This window comes from Podarcis filfolensis, assembly GCF_964270895.1.
Source record: "Podarcis filfolensis genome assembly, chromosome: 3".
Classification (NCBI taxonomy): domain Eukaryota; kingdom Metazoa; phylum Chordata; class Lepidosauria; order Squamata; family Lacertidae; genus Podarcis; species Podarcis filfolensis.
The window spans coordinates 2,960,139-2,969,445 of record NC_139606.1 but is presented as its reverse complement, the minus strand read 5'-3'; the positions used below and the strand labels follow the sequence as shown (position 1 = coordinate 2,969,445).

General features: G+C 42.4%; 1 long non-coding RNA gene across 1 annotated transcript; it reads right to left on the bottom strand.

The window, feature by feature from the left end:
* Positions 1–5,046: 5,046 nt before the first annotated feature.
* LOC310759558 lies at positions 5,047–8,943 on the bottom strand. The gene is made up of 3 exons (XR_014546411.1): positions 8,820–8,943; positions 6,120–6,187; positions 5,047–5,485 (listed from the first exon to the last, which is right to left on the bottom strand). It is a non-coding gene; the product is annotated as an uncharacterized lncRNA (long non-coding RNA).
* Between the last annotated feature and the right edge of the window lie 364 nt (positions 8,944–9,307).

The window sequence follows — 9,307 nt, the reverse complement described above, 5'->3', positions numbered from 1 at the left end:
CTGCTGGTCATCAGCACACTTTTTAAAATTGGTGTGCCGTTTGTCATGTGGCTTGATGACATTTAAGAGAGTGGTCTCTATCATCCCACTCTACTTGTCATTGCTTCTCACCTGAGCACAGCCTTGCCCTTTTGGTTCTTGAGGCCCAGTGGAGAACAGCCTGCTTATTTATATAGATTTCCACCTGCTGAAGGCAAGTTAGAATTTTAGAAGCCTTGTTCAGAGCAGAAATTGAATCAAGAGCTCCACACATGTGGTGGATTACCTTGGAGGTTGTACCTTGGGGGAATTTTATTATTATTATAACAGTAATAATAGTAATAAGGTATTGTGCAAGACTGCTTTATCATAATTTCAGTATAGCTACTTATCAGTCTTGCACAAGATCTCTGTATTATCTTATGTAAAGGAAAATGTGCTGTTAAATTTTAAAATTTTGTACAACTGGTTTTCGGGGAGTCAGAAGAAGCCTGGGAACATCATGGTGGGGCGGAGGAGATTGGGAGTCATTGCAGCTGGCAAGCCAGAATGCTAACCCTGAAGCAACAATTGCCTTAGCAAGGATTCCTCCCCCAGAACTACGGTGGGGAACCTGGTGCCCTTTCAGTGCTGCTTGGACTCCAGTGCTCAGTCGGTCCCAGCAAAGTACAGCCAGTGATCAGGGATGATGGGTGTTGTAGTTTAGCATCACAAATCAGAAAGGAGAAGACTCAGATTTGCAAAAGCATACACCATAATAAATGTGTAATTCAACAAGGTACCACAATATTTTTGCTTCAAAAGACTAACACGTCTACCTCCCTTGAAATTAATCTAGAATAGTTGAACTGAAGTATCATTTAGTGGGACAGTTTCCTGCAGTAAGTCATGGGCTGCAATCCCATTTGGACCTTCATTCAAATTCACTCCAGGACCAAAAGGCTTCTGTCTTGAATGTGAAATATGCAAACCATTCCCTGCTGAAGAGTCAGATAACACACTGGCATATAAGCACACTGTGGATTCATTTGTTGACTTCAGTAGACTCAGAATTACTTGCAATAGTTAATTTCCTCTTCCCCTTGCCCTACCTCCCAAACAATACTGCAGGAAGCCAGAATGCAGTTCTGTCCTTCTTTCACCTCCATGTGGAGATGACATGGGAGAACACCAGAAGGTGAATTGAAGTTGTGCGCATAGAGTCAAAAATAAATTCTTTCTCTAATTCCTCAGAGTGATGGGAAAGGAAATTAAGAGGCTATTAGAGTTAATGTAGGTACACGCTGAAGTATGTATACTAGCTGTCTCTGCAGTCGCCTGAGTATATGTCTTAATAATGGGCTGCAGGGAAAATAAGTTTGTTTCTTTCCTTTTGAAATTCACAGTAAAATAGGAATTGTAACAGTGCCCAGGAGCACTGTGGTAATTTAAGGGTCTGTCAACATTTTCATAATAAACTGACGGGGTTTTTTTGGTGGAGGGTTTCCGTATTTCTGACTTGACTGTTTAAATTTTGCTTCAGGCAGATAGCATACAACTGTAATGTAGAGGAAAAGATATTTAAAAATATAAACATAGCAGGGTTTCAGGTAGTCTTGCAGCCCAGTTTTAGCCAGTTTAGTTCTACCAAAACTAGGAACCAAATCAGACTGTTTAAGAGCAAAAGGATCTTTTTTTGCATCGTTACCTCTACAAGTTCAATGATCCCACTTCCACATACACAAAGCACTTTGAGAGCAATCTGTTTTAAAATAACTGTGATGCTAGAAGCTTGATTTGGGATCCTTCTTGCAACTTCTCTATTAGCTAAAGCAATAAAGCATTGCCTTTCCTTTTGAGGAGTGAGGCAGGAGTGTTCTGTTTTATACACTTCTAACTTCCAGTTTGGGGAGCGTTAACATTTTCAGCTTGCAGAGTAGCTGATGGCACATGTACTTGACCCAAATGTAGCTTTTGTAGAAACACTGGTTCTAGCATCTAGACTGGAGAAATGGAAAAGATTAAAAACTGTTATGTACTGAGTTGAATAGGATCCAAACTGCAGCAGTCTGATTGGTCCTAGAACAATAGGATTCAGAATGCAGCAGTCTGATTGGTCCTAGAACAATGCAGCAGTATGATTGGTTGGCAGGAACCACCCAATCATGCTCCAGATATAAGTGAATCCACAACCTGATTGGCTTACAGTAGAATTCCAGAATGAGCCAATCATGTGCAGCCCATTGTGTAAATAATGTATATAAAGCAGATGCTTTGAGGGGACAGTCATTCATTCCTCCTCACCACTATCAGCTGAATAAAGAGCATGAAATCACTTTGCGACTCTGAGTATATTTCAAAAACCCTATAGAAATTCCAGTGATTCTGCAGTGGTGAAACAGCTCCTAAGTTCAGCAGAATACTGTCCCCCTTAGGAATTGTAGTATAGTATTAAGATGGCCTACAAACAATCAGTTCCACAAACTAGTTCAGCAGAGTACTTATTATTGTTCTTATTTTATTATTATTGCCAGCCCTTCACAAGCAGGGTTATAGCAATTCAGAATTTAGAATTAAAAACAGTTAAAGCAAATTACAGTCACACGAATAAGGTGTTGGCAGGCTTGGAGGTTTTAAAAAGTGGTATGGGTTGAATGTGTACTAACCTTATAGAGAACAGAAACAGCAGGTCTGGCAAAGGACAACCTTCTGTGTACTGAAGTAGGACTGTGTACTGTGTACTGATAGCAGGACAGCATTCTGCGTGTTGCACCTGAGAGTGGCAGGCTAGCTGGGGGCCTCTTGTTGTCCTACACAAAGTAGCCCCAATAAGATTAATGAACCCAAGCTAGTCATGTCTATTAATTTCAATAGGTCTACTCTGAGTAGGACTAGCACTGAATACCACCCGTGGTTTTGAAATTTCCTAGAGTTCAGCTAGCATTTTGTCCGGCAGCTCAACTCTATGCACTTAAGGGAATTTTGCTCCCAGCTCCCCACTCAGTCACTTTTGAATGCTGCAACATCAGCCGAGGACTTTCTCTTCACTTGTCCCATCAGAGATTGAGCTAGGCTGTTAACATTTTTTTTAAAAATCATCTGTAGGTTTAATCTTTCCCTTCCCCTTCTGTTCGTTTTGTGTTTGGTTTCTCTCTGTTGCTTCATACACCTCAGGGCACCTCTCCTGCCTTTTCTCAGGCTTATTATGAGTTTGGGCGACGGGGGGGGGGGGGAGTAGGCTGTATGCACGAATGCAAGTTCCTTCTAACCCCTGGATCCAGCAACTGTTAAAATATAAGCCAGGTGAGCTTCCTGTTTTGAAGTAATCGCCCGGATGCCTAACAGCAAATGGGTTGCGCCCCTCAGAGAAAGCCTGAGTTTAGAGTTAAAAAGGGCAAGCTGGAGAGAGAGTCAGAGCAAGGTTTGAAAGCAAAGTTTGATTTCTGTTTGAATCTAAGACTGTGGCTGTGGGAGAAACTAGACCCTTTTGGGGTGTTAATGCTGTGAACCCCTCCATCGTAGACTCAGGCTATGTGTATATATGTGTAAATAAACCATATATCCTAAAGACACCAGTCTCCGCTGTCCCTCATTCCAAAAGGAAACACAAACTGTGGGTAAGCACTTGGAATCTCTGGAATCTTGCACCAGTCGGAGATTGGGGTGGTGTGCAACAGGCCTATAGCTCACTTCTCTTTTCAGGTCCTCCATTATCTCCCAAGACAGATGGATGCCCACAGTAAATTGCTGCCCACTGATGGGTGCAGCCTGTGCCAACTGCACTTGGGAAAAGGGCACATTGTCAATCATTGCAGTGTTGCCAGCAATTTATGAAAGAAGTGTGCCAACTTGTGCAGGGTTGCCATATTTTGGAGAGCAAAAAAGAGGACGCATTTGCTGACTTCTACTTTTAATTACAGATCTCTATGACAACTCTCATTTGAAATATCCCTACTATATGTAGGCTATTCCCACATAAACTTACATAGGATTCCACTGCTGATGGCCATTAAGACACAGAGGTTAGACGCCATCTGTCAGGGACATAAGAGTGATAGGTCCATTGGATTAGTAGTACAGCAGTAGCCAGCCTTCCCTCCAGATTCTGATGACTGCCGGCCACTGCCTCTCAGGGTTCATTGATCAGCAAACTGTAGAGTTGGAAGGGGTCCTGAGGGTCCAATATGCCTATCATTCTCTGAAACCTCCTCTCTGCCCCTCAGCGCCCTCTGAAGCTGACCACCACCTACCCACCCACTTCGCCCCTCTACCTGCCAGGCAATTTAAGGTGCTGGAAGCCATGGTTGAAGAGCAGCTCCTGCAGCTCCATCTGCACCGGCACATTGCGGTCAAAGGGCAAGCACAGCAGCCAGTGGAGGGGCTCGGGGCTGTGTGGGTCATTGCCCACCTGCATCTCGGGGTTGGCCCCTCCATGTGCCCCATGGCTGTGTGCCACCAAGAAGTGGATGTGGAGTAGTGGCTTGCTGGGCACCTTGGTGGCCTGGCAGGTCGAGCCCAGGTCCAGCTGGAAGGAGCCATTTCCAGCACCAGGGGAGTTGTCACCGACATGCACACAGCAGAGCTAGGCTCCAGCACCAGGCCTGGGTCCTAGCAGATGTCATGGAAGGGAAACTACCCGCGGCTTCTGGTTCCACTCTGCCTTAATGGAGGCAGCTCCCATGACAGCAGGAGATTGTTGGTGAAGGAAAACCCAGGATGATTGAAGGTAATTATCATTGCAAATTCCCTCCAGGGACGGGGGGGGGGGGGGGGAAATGGACTTCATTCGCAGTTCGCCTCGGTACCTGCCTCTCACTCAGGCATGGATTGTGGGAGGCAGGGAGGTGCTGAGTGCAAAAAGTCTTACAAGGACAGGAAGAAACATCAAGGACAAAATAAGCCTCCAAAAACCCTCCAATGCCACCATTAAGAAGCAGAGGTTCTCCAATTAATTAGAGTTTAATTGGACAAAAGTACAGGCACATGCTAGAAGAGATGAGATCACAAACTGCGGAACAATAACAACTGCAAAGACTTTAAGGTTTGAATTTGAGATACGAGTAAGACTTCATTCGGTGCAAAAGATGGTGTGTGGGGAGGGAAGCTTATGGTTTCTTTATTTAAAGTTTTCTTCTCTACATTTATGATTTGGCAACCCTCCTCTCAATGTTAGTTCAAAGTAGTTGTATTTGTACAAGCAAGGACGGAAGAAATTGGTTTATCGATATAGAATGTAACATTAAATGGAACTGTGTGTGTAAAAAAAAAACAGGAGAAAGGGAGGGAAGCTCTATTTTGCCAAAGGTTTATGATGGAAACTTAGAGCTGACTCTTCCCCATCCTTTATTATTTACGGAGTGAACTGAATAATGCTAAGAGGACTTGGAATTTAATTTAATTGGAAGTATAATTGCTCATTTATCTTCAGTTGGACAGAAGGATGAAAGGAGTCTGTGAACTTGCCAAGGAACTGATAAGGTTCATGACTGAGTCATCTGCAGTTCAACAGACCACTCTTCTTCCTAGGCTAAGAGGGGAAAGGGTAAAAACAGGTTATTTATTGGGACACAGTGATTTTTGCATCTGTTGTTAAAGTTGTAAAACAATGAAGCATGAAACGGAGCAATTTAGAAATTTCAGGAACAAGAGTGGGAGATCAGCCTTGCCCAAGGCATGATAGAGAACAGCAAGAACCGGGCGAAAGAAAGACATAACATCTTACAAGGACAGGAAGAAACATCACTGACAAAATAATTGCCACACACAGGAAGAACAAGGATATAGTTTGAGTTCTTCACTTGTAGTTTTATAAATTATTTAATGTGTCAACATGAATAGAAGTTATTAATATTGCAGTTGTTGTATAAGGGATTATTATTATGACCAGAATGTAATGGAAATTAATAAGATTTTGGAACACAGAAATAAAGCAAACAATCAAGCCATCAATTCTAGCATGTGGGAGGCCATCTCATCTAAATTATATAATTCAGTATTTGAACAATTGGTATTAATAATTGTATTATAAATTGGTATTCCTATAATGAGGATACTATTGGATTATAATTGAAAACTAATAAAAAATATTATCAAAAAAAGAGAAGGGAAACAACCTGCTGACCACCTCCATCACCTGGCACACAAATGGCACCACCTCTCACCCAGCCCGGCCTTGGCTGCTTCCGTTCCCTCCGCCGACTGGAAAGAAGAGCTGCGTTTCGAGGTTCCACTCTTCAGACGGGCCCTGATAACAAAAAGCAGCAATTCTCATTCTCACACAAACATAAACACCTCATGCATTTGGAGTTTATAGTTGGATCAAGTCAAAGGTCTATAATCCTGCTCTCTCATCGACTCTGTGATACTAATGGTACCAAACAACACCCCCCTCCCAGACATTTAGCCAAAATTTAAAAATCCAGCTGGACAAAACTTTAAACTGTGAAAAAGAGGATGTGTCCAGGGGGAAATGAACATATGGCAACCCTAAACTTGTGCCTTCTCAAATCACTTCACAGCAAAGTACTGTTTCCTCAGACCTTCAGGCACTCACCTGCAGCTCTCACTCCTACAACTGGAGATGCCAGGGCAGAATACCTCACCCAGGTGAGCAAGGGAAGGAGAAATCTACCAAGCATAGCTGTGGCAAGGGTCTTTCATGCCCCCTTTGCCCCCTCCCCTCTCGCAGTATAGGATCACTGTGTCTTGGCTCTCCTGCTTTGGAGAAATAATCTTCAACAGCAAGTAGCAGGGTCTCCTGTGCAGAAGACATGTTCCCCATATCCAGTCAATCTAGCTGTCGGTGGACACTCCACTCCAGCCATTGTTGATGCTGGTCAAGTAGTCCTGACTACATTTGTCCTGTAGGGTCACATCTTGGTCACATGTCTTGGACACACTAAGTAGAACATCCCTAGCCAGTCAACAAGGTTTTCAGAGGAGGCTATACCACATTCAGTGGACTGCCTCCTTATTTTGTTTGTTTATTAATGTTATATCCCACCTTTCCTCCAAGGTGCTCAAGGTGGCCCACCCTGTGAAGTAGGCTAAGGTGGGCGACTGCAAGTGACTCATAATCACCCCATAAACTTCATGGCTGAGTGTGGATTTGAACTCTGGTCTCCCAGGTCCAACACCCTCAACACTGCACCACAGTGGCTTTTGTAAGATTCCTCTTATGGAATCTCATGTAAGTCAACTGAACACAAGGCTTTTCTGTATGAGCTGGCAGGTGGTCAGAGGGGGTAGTTGAACTTCACTGACATTTGCTGCAAACTGAAGAGTGTTTTGTGTAGTTTGTTGTTCTTGCTAGAAATCCAAACTGGCCTCATCACCACTTTTAACCTGCAATATTAGCAGTGGACTACATTGCAGGGCTGTCATACGTAAGCCAGTTCCTCTCAGTCACAGTCTGAATTATACAGATAACACACTGTATTGACACACAATATGCTATGAGTGTTATTTTGTCCAGAGGAAAGGATAGTTCCATGGTGTTAATGAATTATTTCCAAAAGCAAAGGCAATATTCTATTAGGTAGTAAAAAGAATTTCTTCTGCAGCTGTGTTTGCTCCTTTGGCAAAATAGGATTAGAATCCTACTCAGGAGTAGCAGATATGGCAGCATTTGTTTACTTCCTAACCTTACTGACTGTGTCCTCCCCTTATATTGTCTTCTTACACCTCCCTCTTGATGTGTGTGCGCACACCCTCTCCCAATTATCTTGCTAGCTCTTGGGCTAGAGACCTGTGTTTTTCTTTTTGTTACTCTGTAAATGAACATGATGCATTGAAGGTTTAGTGTTCTGTTCATTTGCTGGATATATGAATAAATATTATGTATGTTTTAAATTGTAGTGGCTGTTTTTCCTCCCTTTATATTTTGTGGCAGCTAATTGCTTGCAATAATTTCAGACTGATTTTTAACTTTAGGTAGGAAATATATCCAGGTACCCAGAGGCTTACAAGCGTTTTAGCAATTCAGATGCAATGCAATACATTAACCAGCGGAGGGTTACAGTTTCTTCAGATTATGAATTACAGAGCATTTCATGATACGACTAACCCCTCCAGCTTACACACACAGTTTCGTAGAAGCAATAACATTGCTTCTACACAACGGTGTTTAGTATTTTGAACGTGTTGAAAGCATGCACACATACACAGAAGTAAATTTCATGGAAAAAAATGGACTTGGTTCCATGTAATATGTTTAGGACAGTGAGGGGAAACCCGTGGCCCTCCAGACAGTGCTGGACTCCCAGCTCCCATTATCCCTGACCCTTGGCCAGGCTGGCTGGGATGAGGGAGCTCAACAGCATTGGGGGAGAAGGGTCACCAGTTTGGGACATACAGCCCAATCACACCCTTGCCATTTTTAAAGGTTTTGTTTGCTTTTGATCTAGTTACCAGAAAGGCAAACTCCATTTCCCCCTAGCCTTTAAAAATAAATAAAAAGTAGCTGTGATTTAGATGCCTTTCATTTGTCTCAGACCCGACCTAGATAAAACAATTTCTGATTTAAAGTGCTGGCAATCATGTTTGTTTGTTTGTTTTTATTTAGCAAGATTTATATATCTAATAATTTAAAAAACACCTTGAAGTAGTTTACATTTAGGACTGGGGTTTAATAATACTTGCATTTTACCCTCCTTTATCCTTCCTCTAGCTATGGATTCACTTGTTTCCTATGTTGGCTAATATATAATTCTGTGTAAACCAAACTCATGTGTATTTTAAACAATACGTTGTTTGAATAGTTGGTATCACAGTGCCCATGTACTTTCCCCCTTCTTGGAGCCACCACCACCACAACAACTGTATTTTACGAATAAATAGATTTGTGCACTTAGTTACCCCACCTGCTGTCTAAGAAACTCCCCAATCATGTGAACTTTAACTAAATGATTCCTTTTTTTGTTCCTCTTCAAGTGCCCACAACTAGTGAGATTTTCATTATTCAACCCTTGAAATCTGAAGGATGAAACTTGGGGCTACTTGAAATTGTTTAGTAATTACCAGAGAACCATCACTTATACAGAGACTAACGTGGGAGTGCATTTTCTATGACCCAGTCTCTTCCATATCCAATAACATGTAATTATCAAGCCTAAGAAGTCCAGCGAAGGATTGTTGAACTAACCTGACTTCCTCCCCGCCCCTTTTTTTGAACACTGAACTTAACAATAATGGACCTGGAGTAATAATTAACAGGCATTCCTATTCAACTACCTATACTTGTCCTAGGATCAGTGCTTTTTTGGGGGGGGTACTCAAGACTATGCAGTACTGGCACCTCTATTTTTTTAAAATGTGGTACTTACTGTAACAACTTCATGGTGAGTAGGAT